This window comes from Scyliorhinus torazame, chromosome 9 (genome assembly GCF_047496885.1).
Source record: "Scyliorhinus torazame isolate Kashiwa2021f chromosome 9, sScyTor2.1, whole genome shotgun sequence".
Classification (NCBI taxonomy): domain Eukaryota; kingdom Metazoa; phylum Chordata; class Chondrichthyes; order Carcharhiniformes; family Scyliorhinidae; genus Scyliorhinus; species Scyliorhinus torazame.
Window position 1 is genome coordinate 267,977,278 of NC_092715.1, and position 24,766 is coordinate 268,002,043.

A 24,766-nucleotide genomic window follows, 5' to 3' on the forward strand; every position below is an offset into this window, starting at 1 on the left:
TGTTCGAGATCCGGCCCACTATGATCGTATCGTCAGCAAACTTGTAGATGGAATTGGAACCAAGTTTTGCCATGCAGTCGTATGTGTACAGGGAGTAGAGTAGGGGGCTAAGTACGCAGCCTTGCGGGGTCCCGGTGTTGAGGACTATTGTGGAGGAGGTGTTGTTGTTCATTCTTACTGATTGTGGTCTGTTGGTCAGAAAATCGAGGATCCAGTTGCAAAGTGGGGAGCCAAGTCCTATGTTTTGGAGCTTTGATATGAGCTTGGCTGGGATTATGGTGTTGAAGGCGGAGCTGTAGTCAATAAATAGGAGTCTAATGTAGGAGTCCTTGTTTTCGAGATGCTCTAGGGATGAGTGTAGGGCCAGGGAAATGGTGTCTGATGTGGACCGGTTGCAGCGGTATGCGAATTGCAGTGGATCAAGGCGTTCTGGGAGTATGGAGGTGATGCGCTTCATGATCAACCTCTCGAAGCACTTCATTATGACTGAAGTCAGGGCCACTGGTCGGTAGTCATTGAGGCACGTTGCCTGGTTCTTCGTTGGTACCGGTATGATGGTGGTCTTCTTGAAGCAGGTGGGGACCTCAGAGTGGAGTAGGGACAGGTTAAAGATGTCCGTAAATACCTCTGCCAGCTGGTCCGCGCAGGCTCTGAGTGCACGACCAGGGATCCCGTCTGGGCCCTTCGCCTTCCGAGGGTTCACTTTCAGGAAGGCCAATCTGACTTTGGAAGCTGTGATGGTGGGTATGGGTGAATTATGGGCTGCTGGGGCACTCGACAGCAGATTGTTGCTTACCTGCTCGAACCGAGCATAGAATGCATTGAGTTCATCGGGGAGGGGTGCGCTGATGCCAGAGATACTGCTCGGCTTCGCTTTGTAGCCCGTTATGTTGTTTAGTCCTTGCCACAACCGCCGAGAGTCTGTCTGTGACTCTAGCTTGGTTTGATATTCTCTCTTGGCATTCCGGATGGCTTTGCGGAGGTCGTACCTGGATTTCTTGTATAGGTCAGGGTCGTCTGCCTTGAACGCCTCAGACCTGTCCTTCAGTAGGGAGTCAATCTCGCGATTGAACCATGGTTTCCGGTTGGGGAACGTACGTACTGCTTTCTTTGGCACGCAGTCGTCCACACATTTGCTGATGAAGTCTGTGACGGTGGTGGCATACTCATTTAAGTTGGTCGCTGAATTCTTAAATATGGACCAGTCCACTGTCTCCCCGTGTTTGCGTGGGTCTCACCTCCACAACCCAAAGATGTGCAGGGTAGGCAAATTGGCCACGCTAAATTGCCCCTTAATTGGAAGAAATGAATTGGGTACTCTAAAGTACTCTGCATGAGTGTGTGAATGAGTGAGTTTCAGTGACTGAGTGAGTGAGTGTGAATGAGTGAGTGTGAATATGGGTGAGTTTCAGTGAGTGTGAATAAGTGAGTGAGTGTGAATGAATGAGTGAGTATGAATGAGTGTGAATGCGTGTGTGTGAATATGAGTAAGTTTCAGTGAGTGAATGTGAATGAGTGAGTGTGAGTGAGTCAGTGTGAATATGAGCGAGTTTCAGTGAGTGAATGTGAGTGTGAATGAGTGAGTGTGAATGTGTATGTTTCAATGAGTGAGTGTGCAATAGAAAGAAGTTGACATCACAGCCTGCAGGTAAGGGATTGGCTGGTGACTGGTAAGTAGTTTTTCTTTTATTTTCCATCAGGTGTTATCGTGCGGGGTGCAGAGGTTGCTGAGTGATAGCTTGCTGAGAAGGGGAGTGAATAACAGGTAAGCTCTTTCATTCTTTTTCTTTTTTTATCTGGAGGGGATGACAGGGAAGGTAGTGCAATGTTCCTCCTGCAGAATGTTTGAGGTGAGGGACGCTGTCAGTGTCCCTGCTGATTTCATCTGTGGGAAGTGCACCCATCTCCAGCTCCTCACAAACCGCGTTAGGGAACTGGAGCTGGATGAACTTCGGATCATTCGGGAGGCAGAGTTGGTCATAGATAGAAGCTTCAGGGATGTAGTTACTCCGAAGAATAAAGATAGATGAGTGACGGTGAGAGGGGCTGGGAGGAAGCAGTCAGTACAGGGATCCCCTGTGGTCGTTCCCCTTAGTAACAAGTATACCACTTTGGATACTGTTGGGGGGGGACTTACCAGGGGTAAGCCATGGGGTACAGGTCTCTGGCACAGAGTCTGCCCACGTTGCTCAGAAGGGAAGGGGGGAGAGGAGCAGAGCATTAGTCATTGGAGACTCCATAGTTAGGGGGATAGATGGGAGATTCTGTGGGAACGAGAGAGACTCGCGGTTGGTGTGTTGCCTCCCAGGTGCCAGGGTGCGTGATGTCTCGGATCGTGTTTTCGGAACCTTTAAGGGGGAGGGGGAGCAGCCCCAAGTCGTAGTCCACATAGGTACCAACAACATAGGTAGGAAAAGGGATAGGGATGTAAGGCAGGAATTCAGGGAGCTAGGGTGGAAACTTAGATCTAGGACAAACAGAGTTATCTCTGGGTTGTTACCCGTGCCACGTGATAGCGAGACGAGGAATAGGGAGAGAGAGGAGTTGAACACGTGGCTACAGGGATGGTGCAGGAGGGAGGGTTTCAGATTTCTGGATAATTGGGGCTCATTCTGGGGTCGGTGGGACCTCTACAAACGGGATGGTCTACACCTGGACCAGAGGGGTACCAATATTCTGGGGGGAAAATTTGCTAATGCTCTTCGGGAGGGTTTAAACTAGTTCAGCAGGGGCTTGGGAACCTGAATTGTAGCTCCAGTATACAGGAGGTTGAGAGTAGTGAGGTTATGAGTAAGGTTTCAAAATTGCAGGAGTGTACCGGCAGGCAGGAAGGTGGTTTAAAGTGTGTCTTCTTCAATGCCAGGAGCATCCGGAATAAGGTGGGTGAACTTGCGGCATGGGTTGGTACCTGGGACTTCGATGTTGTGGTCATTTCGGAGACATGGATAGAGCAGGGACAGGAATGGTTGTTGCAGGTGCCGGGATTTAGATATTTCAGTAAGCTCAGGGAAGGCGGTAAAAGAGGGGGAAGGGTAGCATTGTTAGTCAAGGACAGTATTACGGTGGCAGAAAGGACGTTTGATGAGGACTCGTCTACTGAGGTAGTATGGACTGAGGTTAGAAACAGGGAAGGAGAGGTCACCCTGTTAGGGGTTTTCTATAGGTCTCCGAAAAGTTCCAGAGATGTAGAGGAAAGGATTGCAAAGATGATTCTGGATAGGAGCGAAAGCAACAGGGTAGTTATTATGGGGGACTTTAACTTTCCAAATATTGACTGGAAATGCTATAGTTCGAGTACTTTAGATGGGTCCGTTTTTTTGTCCAATGTGTGCAGGAGGGTTTCCTGACACAGTATGTAGATAGGCCAACGAGAGGCAAGGCCATATTGCATTTGGTACTGGGTAATGAACCAGGATGGGTGTTAGATTTGGAGGTAGTTGAGCACTTTGGTGATAGTGACCACAATTCGATTACGTTTACTTTAGTGATGGAAAGGGATAGGTATTTACCGCAGGGCAAGAGTTATATCTAGGGGAAAGGCAATTATGATGCGATGAGGCAAGACTTGGGATGCATCGGATGGAGAGGAAAACTGCAGGGGATGGGCACAATGGAAATGTGGAGCTTGTTTAAGGAACAGCTACTGCGTGTCCTTGATAAGTATGTACCTGTCAGGCAGGGAGGAAGTGGTCGAGCAAGGGAACCGTGGTTTACTAAAGCAGTCGAAACACTTGTCAAGAGGAAGAAGGAGGCTTATGTAAAGATGAGACTTGAAGGTTCAGTTAGGGCGCTCGAGAGTTACAAGTTAGCTAGGAAGGACCTAAAGAGAGAGCTAAGAAGAGCTAGGAGGGGACATGAGAAGTCTTTGGCAGGTAGTATCAAGGATAACCCTAAAGCTTTCTATAGATATGTCAGGAATAAACGAATGACTAAGGTAAGAGTAGGGCCAGTCAAGGACAGTAGTGGGAAGTTGTGCTTGGAGTCCGAGGAGATAGGAGAGGTGCTAAATGAATATTTTTCATCAGTATTCACACAGGAAAAAGACAATGTTGTCGAGGAGAATACTGAGATTCAGGCTACTAGACTAGAAGGGCTTGAGGTTCATAAGGAGGAGGTGTTAGCAATTCTGGAAAGTGTGAAAATAGATAAGTCCCCTGGGCCAGATGGGATTTATCCTAGGATTCTCTGGGAAGCTAGGGAGGAGATTGCTGAGCCTTTGGTTTTGATCTTTAAGTCATCTTTGTCTGCAGGAATTGGGCCAGAAGACTGGAGGATAGCAAATGTTGTCCCCTTGTTCAAGAAGGGGAGTAGAGACAACCCCGGTAACTATAGACCAGTGAGCCTTACTCTGTTGTGGGCAAAATCTTGGAAAGGTTTAAAAGAGATAGGATGTATAATCATCTGGAAAGGAATAATTTGATTAGAGATAGGCAACACCGTTTTGTGAAGGGTAGGTCATGCCTCACAAACCTTATTGAGTTATTTGAGAAGGTGGCCAAACAGGTGGATGAGGGTAAAGCAGTTGATGTGGTGTATATGGATTTCAGTAAAGCATTTGATAAGGTTCCCCACGGAAGGCTACTGCAGAAAATATGGAGGCATCGGATTCAGGGTGATTTAGCAGTTTGGATCAGAAATTGGCTGGCTGGAAGAAGACAAAGGGTGGTGGTTGATGGGAAATGTTCAGACTGGAGTCCAGTTACTAGTGGTGTACCACAAGGATATGTTTTGGGGCCACTGCTGTTTGTCATTTTTATAAATGACCTGGAGGAGGGTGTAGAAGGATGGGTGAGTAAATTTGCAGATGACACTAAAGTCGGTAGAGTTGTGGACAGTGCGGAAGGATGTTACAAGTTACAGAGGGACATAGATAAGCTGCAGCGCTGAGCTGAGAGGCGGCAAATGGAGTTTAATGCAAAAAAGTGTGAGATGATTCATTTTGGAAGGAATAACAGGAAGACAGAGTACTGGGCTAATGGTAAGATTCTTGGCAGTGTGGATGAGCAGAGAGATCTCGGTGTCCATGTACATAGATCCCTGAAAGTTGCCACCCAGGTTGAGAGGGTTGTTACGAAGGCGTACGGTGTGTTAGCTTTTATTGGTAGAGGGATTGAGTTTCAGAGCCATGAGGTCATGTTGCAGCTGTACAAAACTCTGGTGCGGCCGCATTTGGAGTATTGCGTGCAATTCTGGTCGCCGCATTATAGGAAGGATGTGGAAGCATTGGAAACGGTGCAGAGGAGATTTACCAGAATGTTGCCTGGTATGGAGGGAAGATCTTATGAGGAAAGGCTGAGGGACTTGAGGCTGTTTTCGTTAGAGAGAAGAAGGATAAGAGGTGACTTAATTGAGGCATACAAGATGATCAGAGGATTGGATAGGGTGGACAGTGAGAGCCTTTTTCCTCGGATGGTGATGTCTAGAACGAGGGGACATACATTTAAATTGAGGGGAGATAGATATAAGACAGATGTCAGAGGTAGGTTCTTTACTCAGAGAGTAGTAAGGGCGTGGAATGCCCTGCCTGCAACAGTAGTGGACTCGCCAACACTAAGGCATTCAAATGGTCATTGGATAGACATATGGACGATAAGAGAATAGTGTAGATGGGCTTTAGAGTGGTTTCACAGGTCGGCGCAACCTGTACTGCGCTGTAATGTTCTATGCTCTATGTTCTTTGTTCTCTGTGCAGATGAGTGAGTTTCTGTGGGCAAATGAGTGAGCGTGAATGTGTGAGTTGCAGTGAGTGAGTGAATGTAAGTGTGGCTGAGTGAGTGTGAATGAGTGAGAGTAAATATGAGTGAGTTTCAGTGAGAGCGAATGAGTGAATTTCAGTGACCGAGTGAGTGAGTGTAAATGAGTGAGTGTGAATGAGTGTGAACGAGTGAGTGTGAATGAGTGAGTTTCAGTGACTGAGTGGGAATGAGTGAGTGTGAATGTGAGTGTGAGTGAGTGTGAATGAGTGAGTGTGGATGAATGAGTGTCAGTGACTGAGTGTGAATAGGCGAGTTTCAGTGAGTGTGAGTGAATTTCAGTGACTGGAGTGTGGAAGAGTGAGTGTGAATGTGTGAGTGTGAATGAGTGAATTTCATTGACTGAGTGAGTGTGAATGTGTGTTTCAGTGACTGAGTGTGAATGAGTGTGAGCAAGGGGCTCATCTCGATAGTTTTCACAGTTCTTGGCCATTTCCCCTGGGACAGAGTCTCCTTGTCCAGCATCGAATCTAAAAGGTGAAAATGAAAACACTGGACAACAATTTTAGCAAAGGTGGCGGAAAGAGATGAAACACAGAGGGAGAAGTGAGCTCTGGAGAATGGCAGGGCTGTCAACTGGGATTTCTCTGATGCACGATTTGAAGACACTGCCTTGTGTTCAGTCCTCCAATAATCCCAGATTCAACTGATCTGCATAACTTCAAAGCTCCCGAGCCTTTCACCCAGCCTCAGCCCCTAGCTCAGCATTTAGATCACAGGCTGCCTTCAGCTCTGTCATTGTACAACTCTGCAGCAGCAACAGATTAGATCCCAGTTAAAGTCTAGCTCTGCTGCTGCTGTACAGCCACACACAAGCTCGCCCCTTGTTTACAGCCTGGGATTAATGGTCTCAAGCTCCTTCTCCCACACAGCAGCCACCCAGACAAGGTGAGTGGTGGGGTGGGGAGGTGAGGGGAGTGGGGTGACTGGGTTGGGGGGGGGGGGGGGGGTGCCTTGCAGCTCAAGGGTCCAGGGGGCATTTTTAGCCACAGAGCTGGGAACTGGACCTTCTTAATCTTTCTCTTTGGGCAGTGTGTGCCTCACGTCACAGGCTAGTTCACTTCGCCAAGAGGGAAGGGACATTGAGACATCTTAAGGGTGAAAAAAGTTTCATCACAGAGAGGGGGGGGGGGGGACAAGTGTCACACTCTGGACCTACTGAGAACTTCCCCCAGACCTTGTCAGTGTAATAAAAAAATACATCAAGGTGGTGGTGGTGGGGACAAGACCGAACAATCCCAGGACTTCACTGGCTGGCAAGGCAGATGCAAGAACTTTTAAATAGTTTTTCCTCCCAGTCTTGTGTCCTGCCCTCCCCCCAATAAAAAACCTCCACTCCTTCCTTCATGGGTTCAAGTGTCTGTCCCTGGCACCTGTTAGATTGGCTCATTGCCTGGGGATGGTGGGAAGGCGTCTTCTCTCTCCCCCCCCCCCCCTGTGGCTGCTTTCTGCTCAACTCTTTCCAACCTCCCCCACACCAACGCTTTGTCAGCAACTTTTTTTTTCAATCTCTCTCTCTCTGCCTTCTCCCTTCTCTCTCTCTCTCCCTTTCCTGCCAAGTGCCCGTCACAGATCAGGTCATCTGCAGTTTTAACAGCAAAGAGGAGGAGAGAGGGAGGGAAAGGGGAAAAAAAAATAAAAGCTGGAGTGGGGGAGGGAGAGAGAGAGATGGCGACCCTCTAAGATCCCTGCAGGCAAGCCCCATGAAGGAGGAACTTTCAACAGCAGGGCAGCCAGAGAGAGGGAGGAGGTGGTGGGGGAGGCAGATCCTGCTCCTCCTGAGCTTGGGAGTGAATGGTGCCGGCAGGAAGACTGCTCCTCTCCAACTTGCCAATGCTGATCAGTGAGAGGCGAGCCTGTGTTGCATTGATGTGTGCCTCTGCTTTCTCCAGTGGCAGAGGTGGTTAGTGCTTGCACACACACAGGGAAGGCAGCTCTGGAGGACTAGGAGCGAAGCCAGAGTCCCATCTTTTTTCTTTCTCTCCCCCCACCCCCCCTCCCTCTCAACATTTCTCAACATTTCCTCTTCCCCTTGCATGGATCTTGCGCTTTCCAGGAAGGAGGAAGGTCCCTCAACACACTGTGGCCGTGCAAGAGGTGAGTGGTCTCTTTGTTCTTTTGTTTTTTTGAATGTTTCTCGTGGCTCCCCTTTGAGTTGAGAAGGGAAAGTGCTCCTCTCGCTCTCTCTCTCTCGCTGTGCCTCAGCTAACGCAGAAGCCATTGCATCCGGAGCTTTTGCTTTATTTGGTTGGTGTATTTTTTTTGTTTCAGGAGCTGCCTGTGACCATGCTAGCATTCTCTCCATGAAAGCTCCTTTAGCTGTGGTGCAGCTGGTCTCAGGTCTGGAGACAAAGGCAGCGACAGCAGCAGCCAGAGCTGAACACCATTACACTTCCTCATAAGCCACCTCCCCCCACTGCTCTTGGTGTCTCTGTTCTCCTAAATGTGCCTCAGACCTGCCTTCCTCCCCCCCCCCCCCCCCCTCTTTGAAGGTCTATCTCAGTTTGAAAAGCAAGGTTTTTTCATGTACTTGAGTGTGTTGTGGAGAACTCCCTCCCTCCCCATGAGGGTCCATAGGAATGACTCCTCCTCTAGCCTGATGTGAAGCCATTTTTTTTAAAGAACAGGCTCAGGGGAGTGAGTTGTGTGAAGGAAGAACGACTTCTTAGTCTGTAGATGTTGCTACCACTGGAAGCGCCAGAGATCCCTCTTGCATTCAGGTAGGCCCACATCATTGTCCTTCAGAGAGAGAGAGAGAGCAAAAACAACAGAAAATGGTGGAGAAAGAAACTGTTTTCAGCCTTGCATTCTGGGGGAGATTAAGATGCTTTTGGTAAGCGAGAGATCTTTTTTTAAAAAATCCCTTTCCAATTTGATTCAGTTATGGTATCCAAGTTCTGGGGAACTGTTTGCGTGGCCATGCTAAACCTTTTTCAAATCATTTTTGTGTTGGGTGGTTTAGGAAAGGTGAAATTCATTCCTCCCTGAACGCAGGTCCTGGCAGAGATCAGGAAGGATGGACTGAGAGAGGCGTTGCAAAATGTGATGGTCTTTCCATGTATGTTCTGAAATCTCAAGGACAGAAAATTGAAAGATCTCCAGAATGAGACATGCTGCATTTCTCAGAACCTTGTTTTTTGAGTTTTAATTATTTTTGAATGTTGTCTCTGTTGCTGTTCTCCAATTAAGACAATTAAGGCTACAATTAAGCTGAGCTCTGCAGATATTTGAGAGCTTTGCTTCCATGGTTTGGTTGAATTTAAAGGTTTTTTGGGGGGAGTGTCCAGCATTGATGAGATTTTTTTAAAAATTACATATTGATGACGGTCTAGCAATAAGTGCATCATAAATTAAAATGAGATGGTTCATGACTATTAGATGACTATTAAATATACGATCTTGGACATTGAATCTGTGACAAAGTATTTCAATATGCGCTGAAGAGAAAATGGAGATCATTTCTCACCGATATCAAGGAACAATGATGCTTAAACAAGAATATTGCCCATGTTTTGAAAGCCATGTTGTGGTGTCCTTTCAGCATCACCGTAGAGAAGTTGCTTATGGAGGTTTGCTTGTAAATATCTTTAGTGTTGTCCTTGGTTTGGAGGAGAGACCTGTTGTTAATAGAATGGGAAATTGGGAGAAGTTGTTCCTGCTCCCCTCGTGCTCAGTTCTCCTTGCTGTGCAGTCATGGTTGCACAGATCTTGAATCTGCCGGGTCCACACCAAAATAGTTGTCAATTTCTGGCATCCCCAACTCATCATCTGCTTGTTGAAGGAGATACAGTGGGCAATTTCTCAGGGCAAGTTGGACTTGATTGCCCATAGTACCTTCCTGTGTTGTTTTTTTGAATAAAGGAAATGCCAGATGTGAATCCATGTTGGTTATTCTCAATGGATGCTCCTTAAAAGTAGCCATTTTGTAGAGACAACTCCAGTTTCAATGTGGTGACCAAGACTATTGAATGTTGCATCAGATTTACAGTCGAAGGTTTGACACCAGGAAGGCCTGATTTATTCGAAGAGATGTTTTGCAGGACTTAATTATTTTACGAATTTGTTACGAATGGAAACAGAGGGCCAGGTGAGACATTTATTTAATGTCTCAACCAGCCTACATTCTGGAATGCTGAAGATCCCTGGACGAACACTGACTTTGCTGTTCATAGTTTTATAAATATGTCTTGGTGGAAGCTCAATCTTTATTAGATCCCAAGAAAGTATAGGACATTCAACCTAGTAAATGTGCCTGATTTCTGTGGGGGAGGATTTTGGAATACATGTTCCAAAAATATCGGGATTTGTTCTGGGAAAGATGGATAGGCTTCTGGGATGTGTTCTAGAAGCCATGGGGATCTGGACTTCAGAAGTTGCTACTTTTCAAAACTTTTAAAAAGACGATAATTTGAGGGTTACATTAGAGTGGTCAGAGTGCATGGAAACTTCTAGAATCTTGAACTTTACAGATGTGTTTGTTCTGTGTCCTATATCCTTGTGATTTAAAAATATGCAAGCAATATTGGTCACAATAGAATACGGACTGATTATTTCTGATGTACTTTTGCAACATCTGTGGAATTTTCCCCTTGGCACAGGATCTGGAAGCACCTTTAGGCAGGAAATATAACTTAGCTAGGTGACAGGATGGACCTTATTCTGAGAGAGATTTGGACACCGCTCATCCATTTTAGCAAGAAGCTAGCTTGTAAAATGGCAGACAATCTTAAAATTATGGGATACATGAGAGGAGTTCAATTTTGCAACTTTCAGACCCCTTTTTATTCTGAAACTCTTGTGTTTCTCTTGTGAACAAAGGCAGTCGCTAGATCTTTCTGAAATGTGGCATTTGCTGGCTCAATTGTGAAGTGCAGTAGTCAGTCATTTCCTCTTGAGCTTTTAGGATTTTCCACGTTTGACCATTGCTTTACTTCCAGTTTGCAAACCTGTATGTGGGGACTGCAACCTTGAGGAGCTTTACTCTAACTCTCAAATGAGATAGCTGTGATAAAAATGCTGAATAAACAACATGTAGCTGACCACGTTATTAGTGATGACAACTTGTTTTATTGGTAAAACTGAATTATTTTAATGCAAATGGAAACTCCATCACCCATAGTCTTTCTGCACTATCTGTGCTCCCTTCTAGATCGTTCCATTTTCTATTCATAATACCTGCTCTGCACCTACTTGGGACATCCAGAACTTGTGTAAAAATGTATATTTTCAAGTCAGAACCATGTTAAAGTGAAGAGAAGCCTTTCGTTCTATACAATAAGCCACCTTCCTGCAGCTCATCGTAGCAGACATGGGCATCGGTCTGCGAAGGGCTGAGACTTGATTGGGAATTCTAATAGTGCAGTTGTTGATGGCAAGAAAAGTGTAAAGGTTGTTTTTCTGAGTACGAGGTTTAGAAGGTTCAGCACTGAAGACCTGGTGAGACAGGGAAGCAATATGTCGGTCTCAGTGGGGACTTGAGTCATATGATTGATGTTACCCTGTCCACGACTTTAGATTGTTTAACAATGAGTGCCTCTCAGTTCTGTGAATTAATGTTTTGGGTGCTTTCCAACGAGCCTAGCACAAGATGGTGGTTTAGACACTCCAAGAATGTAGCCTGTCGAGATCTGTAATGGCTGCAACCTAATTGTTCTTCCTGAATTTCAATGCGTGTATAGACAGTGGTCTTCTTACCCTGCTCTGCTGGAACTATTTCACTGTCAAGTCTCTCGTGTTAGACTAATGAGATGCCTAAGAATGATGGATTAAATTGGTGTAAAGAAAGGTGGTGTGTGTCTTTGTGTCATGCGTAGGCTATTGGAAAACGTGAGAAGACTTTTCTCTTGAAATATGGAAATGGGATCTTTGTAGACTAGAGAGATTTAATATTATTCAGGATAGAAGGTCATCAGATTTTAAACTCTGGTTGGGAGATGAAGACTCACTCGGGCATCATAGATGTGAATGAGTGATGAATCAGCCAGTGTGGTCAAAAGCTTTGACTGATAAAGGTTGTTGTGGGAGCTACAGATTGTGATGTATATATTGTTTAATTTGTCAGTTTTATCAAGAATACTTGTCAGCCACAATACAGACAGATCCTTAAAAAACAATGTCGGTTGTGAGTTGGAACCTTTTTTCTGTGGCTGCACGTTTTGAGAAGAATTTGACTTGATATTGCAGGACCTTCAGAGAATTTCATATTTCTTTGCAAACATCACCTCCACAAAGGATTGTGCTGGGAAAGGGTTAAAAAGTGGGAAAGAGTCATTGTTAGGGAATTCCATTGTTGTGTCAGGCCGCCTTTTCCTATTATATGCCTGTGCTAATCTGAGAGGAAACCATTCTTTAGATTAAAAACTAAGGACTTGGTTGGAGAGACCAGAAGAAGACTAAATAACGGTGTAGCTCATGAAAAATGAATGAAAATCGCTTATTGTCACAAGTAGGCTTCAAATGAAGTTACTGTGAAAAGCCCCTAGTCGCCACATTCCGGCGCCTGTTCAGGGAGGCTGGTACGGGAATGTTTATGGAACGTTTGGCCTGGACAGAATCCCAGGTAAACATGACATGATTTACTTTTTTCTTTAACACAAAAATTACCTCCATGTTGTCTTAAGGATGTTCCAGTAAATGGAAACTTGTATCCTTTTTCGAACAAAATATCAGAGCTCTTCAGCAACTGCATCCAGGGATTAAATTGGTCTTGATCTGAGAGAGCATAGTCATCCACCTCCAGTACCAAAGACTGCGATGGCACCTTGAATTGCAGCTTCTGAGAGAGCTGGTGCAAAGGTGGAGTTAATATACCTGCTGAGCTGCAGAAGGACTGTGCAGACTGTAACTTGGATGTGTATATGCACTGTTGTGCAAACTCATGAAGTGCAGGAGCAAAGAGAACGAGAAGCCACCAAATCCTGTCAAACTGGATTCCACGTATTTGGACAACTGCCAATAGGAATCTTGTTTTGCTTCAGAGAAGCAGAAAATGGCGATTTGAAGTGTGACCTGGAAAACTGCACCCTCCATGGGAGGGTTGAGTCTGTTAAGTATGAAACTGGTTGCATTTTAGATCTCCACCCGTCTTTATTTTTTGTGAAGCAGAAGGTAAAAGGTGAAGTAATCTGTCCTGACTCTCTCCTCATCTGCAAGTCCACACAATGAGTATTGCATGAGCTGTCCCTTTAAAGGAAATAATGGGATTGGTGATTGATGTCACTTGCTGAGAGAGCAACCAGTGAATGTTGACGCTGTAAGGAGATAGTGTCTGGGTAATCCACACTGTCCTACTTTTTTACCCAAGGTTGCGAGGGGGGGGTGGGGGGGGAGAGAAAAAAAACTGCTTTGCAGTTTGACTTTCCAAGGTGGGCAGTAGGCAGGCAGGCTGAGATTTTGATAAAAGAACTCATGGGATCTAACATGTGCATTGTGGTCGTGTTCAATGCTTTTTTTTTAAAGAAAAGATCTGCATCTGGAGAGTTGCAAAATGGGGCCTCTGATCTGCAAAGCTAGCAAGCCTCTGCTGCCAGAGCTGTGACGCAGGAGATAAAATTGTTGGGCAGCAGCAGCTGGGGGGTGGGCCCACAGAGAAGGATGTAGTGTCTACATGAAGAGCTTGGCTTGGCAGAAAGCAGGCAGCCATTTCATCTCTGTAGATTATAATGCTGGTTGCTAGGAGAGTTTGCAACCAGCACCAAAGGAGGAGGGGGGGGGGGGGGGGGGGGGAAAGAAAAAAAATGTAGAGTTAGATTCAGAACTTCAAGAATAATTTTTAAACACCTGGCAAAAAAAAAGTCCCAAGTTTGATTTTTCCTCAGAAACAAAATCACCTCCTGACAGGACCATTTCATTTACTCTTTTTTTTTCCTCTCTCTTTTCCACCCCCCCCCCCCCCCCCCCCCACCCCTGCCCCAGCTTGAACCCTTTCCTTTGTGTGCATTGACTTGAGATTTATAAAACTACTGCACAATTTTAATAAGAAAATGGTAGTCACAGTAGTGTTCATTTTTTTCCTAGGGACCTGCTGAACTGTTGGTTCGTGATTGTCTAGTTAACACTTGGTGCATTACCCCCCCCCCAAACTTAGATCCAGTCAGTCAGTAAAGATTCTGATGGAACTCTTCTGCAGCGTCGAGGCAGATATGTGCAGAATTCCTTGGTTCAATTAGAGATGGAAGGTTCAGAGATGATGGTTAGCAGCTTGCCCGAGATGTGGGTTTAGCCTAATTTGAGGGAAGCGGGACGGAATTAGAAAACAGTTGACGAAGAAGAGCAATTAATGTCCTTATCTTCAGATCCCCATATTTTATCGAGTGAATGCGCTGGTGGAATTGTTCAAAGTTCAGGTGCTGGATCGGTAATTTGCATGCAGCAGTGTGTGTGTTCAGCTTCGCAAACCTGTTTGGCATGCGTAGGGCATGCGGACCAGGCAGGCATCGAGCCGGACCACTTATTTGCAGATGGGGCAGAATGTTTTGTCTTCTCATCCGGTCGGGTGCTATCAAACCAACATTAAATCCAGCCGATGGAAGCGGCAGTCTTTGCTCACACCCTACTGCATTTAGGTCTATTGTCAGGATTGGGAGCTATAAAAAGCGGAGGGTGGGTGGGGTGGGATGGTGGGCGACTAATTTAGGGTGCATTGGTGATCTTTGCTTTTTGTGTTATTTAACTGCCGGATGTTCATGTGGATTGTTCAGGGTGTCAGATCATGGAAGCCCAGAGGCACCAGATCTAACACAACCATTTACGTAATTAGCATTTACTGGTGGCAAACTAAATACTTGTCTGTGGGTGTTAAATGTGCCGCCAAGGTGGATGCGCTACATTTGAGAATAGGACAAGGGCCTTTGTGCTTAAAATTGGGCCTGCCTTATCGGGGCCCGTTGTGACCCCAGCAGCCCCTCATCTTGTTCCGACTCTCTCCATTTCCAACTCTCCCTCACCATTTCCGGTTTCATCAATTAGATTAACCCAAGACGCTTGGGATGTTGGCGCGTCCGGCCTGGACTAAAACTCTTGAACGTTTGGGAATTGTCTTTTCCTAATGGCAGTGGGTCACTTGAGAAAATCCTGCAAGGGTGGGCTAGTTTTCCGAGAAGTTGGGATGCACGAGTAGATCTGTATCAAAATGTGATCTTTGCTACAAGCAATGGATTTTCAATATAGTGGCTGCGTTATCCCTAGAATCTCTACATTGCAGAAGGAGACCATTTGGCCCATCGAGTCTGCACCAACCCTCCTGAAAGGGCGCCCCACCCAGGCCCACCTCCCCGCCCTATCACCGTAACCCCACCCCAGCCTGCACATCTTGGGACTGTGGGAACACCCGGAGGAATCCCACGCAGACACTGGGAGAACGTGAAAACTCCCCACAGCCAGTCACCCAAGGCCGAAATTGAACCAGGGTCCCTGGCGCAGTGAGGCAGCTTAAAGTATGCTTGTAAGATTCTGTACCTAAAGAGCAGGACAGGTTTCTCTGACAAGTGCCAGATTCAAGAGTTGAAAATTCCCCTTGGCTGGGAATCTTAGAAGCTCAGTTCTTGCCTGGAGGCCTTTTGTTTTATGGTATGTCTGACTGGGAAGGCGACAATTATTCATTATCCTCCCCTGGCCATTTTCAAATTGGTTACAACACTGAAGAAAATCTTCCAGTGTCAGATCGCTCAGAAGCATGTAATTTTGCCTTTGTTGATGTGCTGGCTCTGGAAGCAAGCTGTCCCAATTGGTCCCACTCCCCATCTCTGTTCCCCCTTGAGAAGCAATTTTCTCACTATCATCTGCCAGGGTTTCCAAAGAAAAGGGCACCTTTAAAATCCAGAAAGATGTTTATAGAGAGGCTCTCGTTTGGCGATGAGCACGGTAGAGGGTTTGGTACACGATTGGTGATCACTGTGAAGATCTTTGCCCTTAATGCCTGGTCAGAATGATGTATCTATCAGCCAAGTCTTTGCTGAAATGTGAATTTTAGGAATAAATCCCATCTCGGATGGTAGACAAAGGGAGACTATTGTGAATCGCTGATGCATAATAAATCATGTGGGGAACTGGTTCACTTTCTTGAAGTGTTGGGGCGCATGGTTTAAAATGGTGGCCATGTGTAGAAAGGGAAGTCAAATGGAAGTTCTGCAGCCATAGCACAGCCATTGCAGAGTGAGTTACCAGGGGAGGCCAGTTGTATTTGTTTGTGGAGGTGGGGATTAATAGCAATTAATAAGGTGACGAGCACGTGTGAAATAATGTGCGAGGTTAGGTACAGGGGCTCGATGGGCTGAAATGATTTCTGCTTCAGAATACCCTCATCAGCATAGTTTAAAGCTGGTTGAAGACGAACGAGGCCCTTTTTCTCCATTTAATCTCTCTTTGTGACATGAAGATGGGGGAGGAGTCGGGATGAATGTGCTATCCTTTCAAATGGGACTGTTGCAAGACGATTTAAAGCCTTCTGATCTATCTGCTTTTGTAATGTGCGAGTCTGCCAGCATTTCTGAATCGTATTGTGTCAGGACCTGCCTCATAAGATGATTTCCTAGCTTCAAGGTAATATTGGGCTTGATAAATGGACAACTTGCCTTGTGAAGTAGGTGGCTTCGTGCAAGTTTCAGATAAGTTCAGTTAACACAAGGTATTTGAATGGTTTAAAAGGACCGTTTGTTCTTTCGAATGGATCAAACGTTTTATTTTGGGAAAAGAAATCTTTGCATTTTACTGCCAATATCTTACAGAAGCTTGAATTCATTATTCTTCAGGTTAAGGAGAGATTTAATCGATATATTCTAAATGGTTTGATAGACGAGGCAAAACGGTTTTGAGTGACAGGATGGTCAGTAATCCGAGGACCAGACGAGGAGATTATTTTTTTAAAAATTGCCAGGTACCTGGTTTTGATCAGTCTTTGAAAGTGCGGTGGAAGCAGATTCAATTATAACTTTCAAAAGGGAATTGGATAAATATTGAGAAAGGGAAAAAAACCAATGGTAGGGCAGTGGGGAGGAACGGTGGAGAGTGTGACAAATTGTGTAGTGCTCTCAAAGACCACAGGAGCGAAGGGCCAAATGGCCTGCTTCTGTGCTTTATGCTTGTCTGGATTTGGGGAATGTATGGGACAGGGATTTCCAAACCGTGGGTCCAGGATCGTTGGCCCCATCATTTAGGATCACACGGTCCGAGACGACAATGGTGACTCCCAAATAGATTACCAATAGGACGGCTTTTTACTGTCCTGATTCGTCAAATGGTGCTTACCATTCATTGCTCCGAGGCTCCACCGGACCTGCAAACAACCTCCTCCGCGCCCCAAACCATTCACAAACGCCTCAACTCAATATCGTTCCCCCTGCCCACATTCCCTCCGCCGGCGTGGATTGTGTCCAGATCTTAAACCCACCTCCTTCTAACTCGGGTTAGAAAGTGCCGTCCGCTGAGACATCACATTAATGTTTCCAGAGATGGACTCAATCTGTGTTCCACCTTCTCACAATGTCTCATCTTTCTCTTCTAACTTCATCTGCTCAGCTTTGAAATATAGATTGCATGATTCTCCTCTGCAAACTTGTGTGGCACTCTTTCCCTTTGCATCATAAGGTTCTCGGTTCAAGTCCCAATCCAGACACTTGAGTGCAAATGAGAGGCCGACGCTGTCGGGGTCGCACTAAGGGCGTACTGCACTGTCAGAGGTGCTGTCTTTCAAATCGGGTGTTAAACAGAGGCACCATCTACTCTCTCGGGTGGACCTAATAGATCCCATGGCACTATTTCCAAAAGAGTAGAAATTTCTTGATCTCCTGGTCAGTATTCATTACTGAACCCACATTGTGTGTAAATTGGCCATGATTCCTGTATTACAACAGTGACGACACGTCAGAAAGTGACTTACTTGCTGTAAACACCTTTTGAGACGTACGGAGGACGTGGAAGGTGCTATGGAAATGTAAATCTGTATGTATATTTGCAGTAAGAATGCCTGGAGGTTGTCGCTGTAGCAATGAGGTAATCTCTTTGCTTCGTTGCAGTTGAATGTCCGCTTTGGCTCTGTGACTTGGCCCATCCTGAAGTGACACTTTGCATATTTGCAAATGCTAATCTGATGGATGCAGGTCAGGTATCTCTCCTCCGTGACGGGAAATTGGCACTTTGCTTTAAATCGCCTCCACCAAGATGGCTCTTGCTTTTGTGGTCGTGCGGAGACCATTTGTATTGAGATGTCTGCACCAGTGCACCCTGAACTCTGTACTATTTGAGGGAGGCACAGTGTGCAGCAGGAATGAGCGCACTCTGGTGAGGAAGTGCATCGCAATACAGTGTCTTTGTTTCCAGGAGGGCTCCCAAGTAATGGTAGTTATTTGCATTCCACATAGAGTGGTGTCTCACTGCCACTCATCTGTATGCTGATGCTGTCGCATAGCATCTCGAGCCTGTGAGCACAGACAATGCACCATCACATTGTGCCATTTGAAGCTCTTTAAACCCTCGATGCATGTGAAGGTCCATTGTTGTGTTGTACCAGCTGACTCTGCACCTCGCAAACAGCACTGACGCTTTGTGCCATCAGTTTCTATGGGAAGGGATCTTTGCATGATGTCCCTCTAGCAATCGTCATGTCTTCCAGTGTATGAAGCGCACTATCGCAAACTAATGGTCCGTTTCTCTGCATATGCCTGATTTGTAATGTCATTGAAGTATTTAGCTTGTAGGTGTCGGGCATGTGCCAACACGATGGGCTGACCTTCGCTGTAACTTTACTGCACTGAATATTCAGACTTTAATGAAAGATTTAATTTTTAAAAAAAAATTTGAGTACCCAATTAATTTTTTCCAATTAAGGGGCAATTTAGCGTGGCCAATCCACCTAGCCTGCACAGCTTTGGGTTGTGGGGGTGAAACCCACGCAAACACTGGGAGAATGTGCAAACCCCACACGGATAGTGACCCAGAGCCGGGATCGAACCTGGGACCTCGGCGCCCTGAGGCAGCAATGCTAACCACTGCGCCACCGTGCTGCCCGGAAGATTATTTTTTTCAAACTAAATTTAGAGTACCCAATTCTTCTTTTTTTCCCAATTAAGGGGCAATTTAGCGTGGCCAATCCACCGACCCTGCTCAGCTTTGGGTTGTGGGGCTGAGACCCACGCAGACACGGGGAGAATGTGCAAACTCCACACGGACAGTGACCGGGGCTGGGATCGAACCCGGGTCATCAGTGCATGAGACAGCAGTGCTAACGATTATGAAAGATTATTATTTGTATTTCACTTATTCTATGGCAAACGAACCACCGGGCGTACGAGGAAAAGGTTTTCCATGCAGCATGTGGTTAGGGTCTGGCTTGCGCTGCCCGAGAGCATGGCCGGGACAGAATCACTCCGGGCATTCGAGAGGGAATCGGATAGTAATCTGCAGGGTTACAGGGAGGGGCACTGGGTGAGGTGCTAGCTCTCTACAAGAGCAACGTCATGACTGACCGAATGTCCTCCTGTGCTTTCACCATTCTCGAGTCCAGCTGCATGGTTCAGTGTCATCATAACCTACAGTTAATCCTCTGTTAGTTTCCCTGCTGTTGGACCTTCCACATCTTTTGTTCTCTCTGGGGACTGCCATTAGCTCTCTTTCCCATTGGTTTCTGTGGCCATTAGCACCCGGTTTCCCTGGGTTTCTGTGGCTATGGCTCATCTTTCATTCTCACTCCACAGTATAAATATTTCCCACTTTCTCTGTCGTTAGCTTTGACAAAGAGTCATCGGACTCGAAACGTTCGCTCTTTTCTCCCCCTACAGGTGCTGCCAGACCTGCTGAGATTTTCCAGCATTTTCTCTTTCATCAAAACCTCCAGTTTGTAGGGCAGCAGGGTGGCGCAGTGGGTGAGCCCTGCTGCCTCACGGCGCCGAGGTCCCAGGTTCGATCCCGGCTCTGGGTCACTGTCCGTGTGGAGTTTGCACATCCTCCCCGTGTCTGCGTGGGTTTCGCCCCCACAACCCAAAGATGTGCAGGTTAGGTGGATTGGCCACACTAAATTGCTCCTTAATTCGGAAAAAAAACCCTCCAGTTTGAAATGCTGGGATGAAGAAATTTGCGGGAATTATGCGGTAAAGTCTGACAATCGAGCAATTGAAGATGGGGCAACACCAAGCTGGAGGAGTATATAGATTTCGAACCGAAGAACAGTGAACGGACAAAGTGTGAACAATAATTCCTGTGCAACAAATTTTCGAACAGCTGGGTTTGGTGAGGGAGGCGGGCCACTCGGCAAAAGTGGGTGTTCATCAACTGGGAAAACTCGCCATGATTTTAAGCATGCCGCTCCAGTGCCAGGGTTTACAGAAGCTAATTGAGTGTGAGGTGCACGCCCGCCCTCCCCAAGCACTCTGAGATTTGAGCATACGTTTTATAATCTGCACTCGAGGAGAAATCTGTTGTTGGGTCCGGGGCAGAAAGAGGGGGGAAAAAAAAAAATCATCTGGCTTTCCTGGTATATGGAGTAAAGACTGTTTGCGCAAAACTGGGAGGAGAGTAATCAAAGCAAAATGATGCCTGCTTGTGGAAGATTGGAGCTGGTGGGTGATGGCTCGAGTCACCTTCTGCAATATTATATTCTGCGATTATATAAATAGTAATCGAGGGAAGGAGAGGAAAATAGACTGGAGAGAATTGGTTTAGACCAAACCTGGTCGTATCGTATCTAGGTTTGTAGAAGCAACCCTGATTGTTGAGATTGGTTAAAAACCGACACCATTATCAGATTTCCCACAGTGAGAATTACATAATTTAGCGGTGTGGGGGGGAGGGGGGAGGTGTTAGCCCATTATGAAACCAGTCCTTAGTTTCACTTGGCATTGTGTCTTGCTGTGTGTAGAATTAAGTAAAAGATAAAAACAGCTTTTCTTAATTGAAAGGACAGGTTAGCCTCTCTCGCCGAGGAGCTGTGGTGGGACCACTGGTTGTGTGCTGCTGATTTAACATTGTGTTTGTAACGTTGTGACCCCATTCAAACCTCTGCCCCTGCCCTAACTCCCATCGAGCCCCATTCACCCATCGTTCCCAGTGCTCACTGATCCACATCAGCACTGCCAGCAATGCCTCAATTAAAAAATAAAATAAAAATCCCACCTTTGTTTTCAGATCCCTGCATGGCCCTCGCCCTATCCCGGTTCTCCTCCGGCTTTACAACCTGGATCTCTGCGCGCCTTCGACCCTGGCCACTTGGGAATCCTATATATATCCCTCCATCGCTGGAGGCCGTTATAACACCCGCAAAATCCTCGGGGGATGGTCAAACCCGTGGGGTTTGTGCAATCGGAGTTCCCGTATTGAGCGGGTGGAGAGTCGTCCATAGGGACTCGGTAGCGGGAATTTAAATAGTGTAACTCAGGCCGGACTGCTGTCCCCGATGGACCCGCGCTGGGACGCTTGTGTTGTACGCCCTGGGCTAAGGCTCCTGTTTTGTTTTAGAATAAACCTTGGGTTTGCTTAGCTTGGCTTCCACTGGCGACGAGGAAGAAGGAGAAGCCTTTACAGTAAATAAAATAGCTCGCTGGTAAGGGGAAAAAACCAGAGTGGAAAATGCTGTGTGACACGAACATGGAAGACTGAGCCCAGTATGCTGAGCAAATTCGCTATTTCTTTCGTGCCAACAACATAGGAGATGACAATCAGAATATGATCCTCCTCCTCTGTTTAGCGTCACAAAGAGCTTAATCGACCCAGCGGCCCCCAACTCCAAAACCTTCGAGCTGGTAGACCTACTGAGACCCAGTGCCATCAATGATACTCCAATGATACTGTTCTGATACGGCAGGGAGGACTCCAGGGAACCCGTCATGGAATTCCTTGGTGGGTTGCGGAAATTGGCAGAGTACTGTGAATTTGGCCAGCCCCTGACCGAGATGCTGCGCGACAGATTGGTGTTTGGAATTAACGATGTCCACAACTCAAAATGAATTACTGGTGGAGCCCAACTCGACGCTGAAAAAAAGCCATCTGACATAGCCATATCCCGAGAGAACATTGAAAAAGGGTCTCGGGAACTTCAAGGGTCACCAGACAGTGTCCTCTGGCTGAGGGGGGGTGGTGGGGGGGGGGGGGGGGTGGTGGTGGTGGTGAGGTGCCTCGCCTAGAGGGGTCTGCGTTTCAGTTGAAAGCACCAACGTGCATCGCCACGATCAACCCAACATCCTGTAGGGACGCCCTGTAGGTCTAAAAACGAGTGGCAACCCCGGGTATACCAGGAAACCACGCCGGAGGAAGGTAAAGTGCCAGCCGCTGGATTGTTACGAGTGCTGCAGAAAGGCACAACCTAGGTGAGGCTGCCAGAATGGGCAATATGGTCTTACCCATAGGGCAAGAAAGGAAGGTCAACTTGGGCTCATAACTCGTTGAACTACATCGTCGCAACCAAGGTTACCTCAATCAGGATAAGGTTACTTGCGAATGATCATTCCTTACAGGTGGAGGTGGATACGGGAGAGGCTATCGCAGTCATTGGTGAACATGCATTCAATCGCCTCCAAACGGATATTCCACCCGTATACCTACAGGATGCCAGAACCAGCCATGTATACGGGGACCACCACGGCCCTGGTAACCGGCTTGACTTTCGCTCAATCGTGCGAGGATCAGGAAGGAGCAAGTCTCATGGGCAGGGATTGGCTCCCGAAGATCCGACTGAACAGGCTGGAAATTTTTAAACTGGGGATTGGAGGACGCTGTGAGATTATCAGTAAATACCCAGAAATCTTACAGGAGGGCCTCGGTGAAATAAAAGGAGCCAGGACCAGAATCTATGTAGACCCCAGTCCCTGTTGAAATAGTTTGAGCACGACCAGTTCCATACTGTTGCTCGAGAAGGTGGAAACTGAGCTTGAACAATTGGGAAAACCTTGGGATGTTATAACCGATGCAGTCCGCGGGGCTGCACCCGTTGTTCCTGTCCTCAAACCCGACGGATCAGTCCGCCTTTGCGGCGATTATAAAGTCAAATAGGGTCTCAAAAACTGTGCCAGTACCCCGTGCCACGCAGAGTAGCATTTGTTATCTAAAGGAAATGATGGGCAGACCTTCACAAAACTGGACATGAGCCATTACTACCTCCAGCTCAAACTGGATGAACTATCCTGTAAATAGGTCACAATTAACGCACACAACGGCCTGTACAAGTGTACCCGCCAGTCCTTTGAGTCTCATAAACATTTACCATGTTTCATCATGTTATGGAGAATATCCTCCCAGGGACTTTCCAAGGAGGCAGTGTACCTTGATGACTTAGTGATTACAGGGGCTACAGAACGGAGCCTCCAGCAAACTTGGAGGAGATCTTGAGACGGTAAAGCAATGCTTCTTGTGCTAAGAGAACCAGAGGCTGCACGTTTCCGCTCTCCTACACCCGTGGGAGGGGCCAGGAAGACCTTGGGTACATGTCGACTTTGCTGGTCCATCTTCAGGTACCATGTTCCTCATCATGAGAGATGCCCATTCTAATTGGATGGAAGCACACTTCATGGCTCTGGAGCTTCTCATCCAGGATAGAGAAACTCCGGCAGAGCTTTTGCATTCACGGAATCCCGGTGGTCCTGGACTGCGACAATGGCACAGCCTTTACGTTCCAGAAGTCGCACGGTATCAAACACATTCGGACGGCGCGGTATCGCCCATCGTCTAATGGCCTGGCAGAGTGGGCAGTCCAGACTTTCAAATATGGAATGAAGAAACAGCCGACAGAATCCACGGAGACCAGACTCGATGGGCAGAATGGTCTTCTGCACTATCGGAATTCTATGATTCAACGAAGGTTGGCATGATTCTTGTTCGCTTATGGAAATGCATCCCTCCTTTCCTCCTCTGACGCTCATTTAAAAACCTACCTCTCAGACCAAGCGTTTGGTCACTTGCCCCTAATGTCTCCTCGTGCAGCGTGGCGTCAAATTTTGATCGTCTTGGCTCCAGGGAAAAACCTTGAGACGCTTTATACTGGAGGTGCAATACAAATGCAAGTTGTTTCTGCAACATAAGAATGCCATTGTTTGAACAGACAACTTGCATCCTGGAAAACGCAGCCGGAGAAATTCTTATTCGAAAACCGAGATTCCACCTGCAGAATGATTTGGGAATGGGGAGAAAGAAAGTATTTTTCCTAAACGAGCCTCTCGCAATGATCAAGCCAGCTGTAACTGGTTCTGGATTGGTCTACCTCCGAATGGCATCGTGTGTGTCTTGTCCCTGCCATTTGACTCCCTATTCCTTGGTGGGTTCCTGTGGTTATTTTGCATGTTCTGCACCTGGTTCAACAACACTGATGTCTAGCTAACAGATTCAGGAGTTTTATACTGTAGCCTGCGACTAGGCTGTTTTCTTGGCTAGAAGAGGCTCGCTGGAACTTCAGCCTTTTCTTCCAGTTCTCAAAGTGATTCGGAAAAGAAGAATGTGGGGCATGTTACCGAGAGTCATCTCTGAAGATGTTGTGTCTGAGGTTCTGTGTAGACCTCGCAAGAAGGACTCAACAAACCATGTTCTCTCATGGATGGTTTCCTCGAGTCTAGTACAGCTCATCACTGTCTCCATGGGGAACATTATATATTTTAAAAAATATATAAATTTAGAGTACTCAATTCATTTTTTCCAATTAAGGGGCAATTTAGCGAGGCCAATCCACCTAGCCTTCCCATCGTTTTTTTTGGGTTGTGGGGGCGAAGCCCACGCAGACACGGGGAGAATGTGCAAACTCCACACGGACAGTGACCCAGAGCCGGGATCGAACCCGGGACCTCGGCGCTGTGAGGCAGCAGGGCTAATCCACTGCGCCACCGTGCTGCCCTTGGGGAACACCATTAACCTCCCGTTCTTTCTTCGGGAACTTGAGGCTCCAGTCATATGCCTAATGAATAACGCAGGTGGCAGTAGAACATAAGGCAGAGCCTCTTCACTTGAAGCTGTCCAGTCCAACATGACCCTGAGGTTTCCCATTGAGTTATATTGTACCAATTCAGTCATGAATCATGCTACAGACTATCCAATAATGACTGGAC

The 24,766-nt window shown here is 46.8% G+C and overlaps 1 protein-coding gene across 9 annotated transcripts in view; it reads left to right on the plus strand.

Moving 5' to 3' along the window:
• Positions 1-6,577: 6,577 nt before the first annotated feature.
• znf462 (zinc finger protein 462) overlaps positions 6,578-24,766 on the plus strand; it is a 114,474-nt gene continuing 96,285 nt past the window's right edge. For 2 of the 9 annotated variants that reach the window (XM_072517461.1, XM_072517464.1), the window contains exon 1: positions 7,239-7,850. The gene's annotated coding sequence lies outside the window, so the exon portion shown is untranslated. Of the gene's footprint in view, positions 6,642-7,238; positions 7,851-8,299; positions 8,587-24,766 lie in introns of those variants that run through there. The other 7 variants (XM_072517462.1, XM_072517467.1, XM_072517463.1 and 4 more) reach the window with 6 other exon arrangements.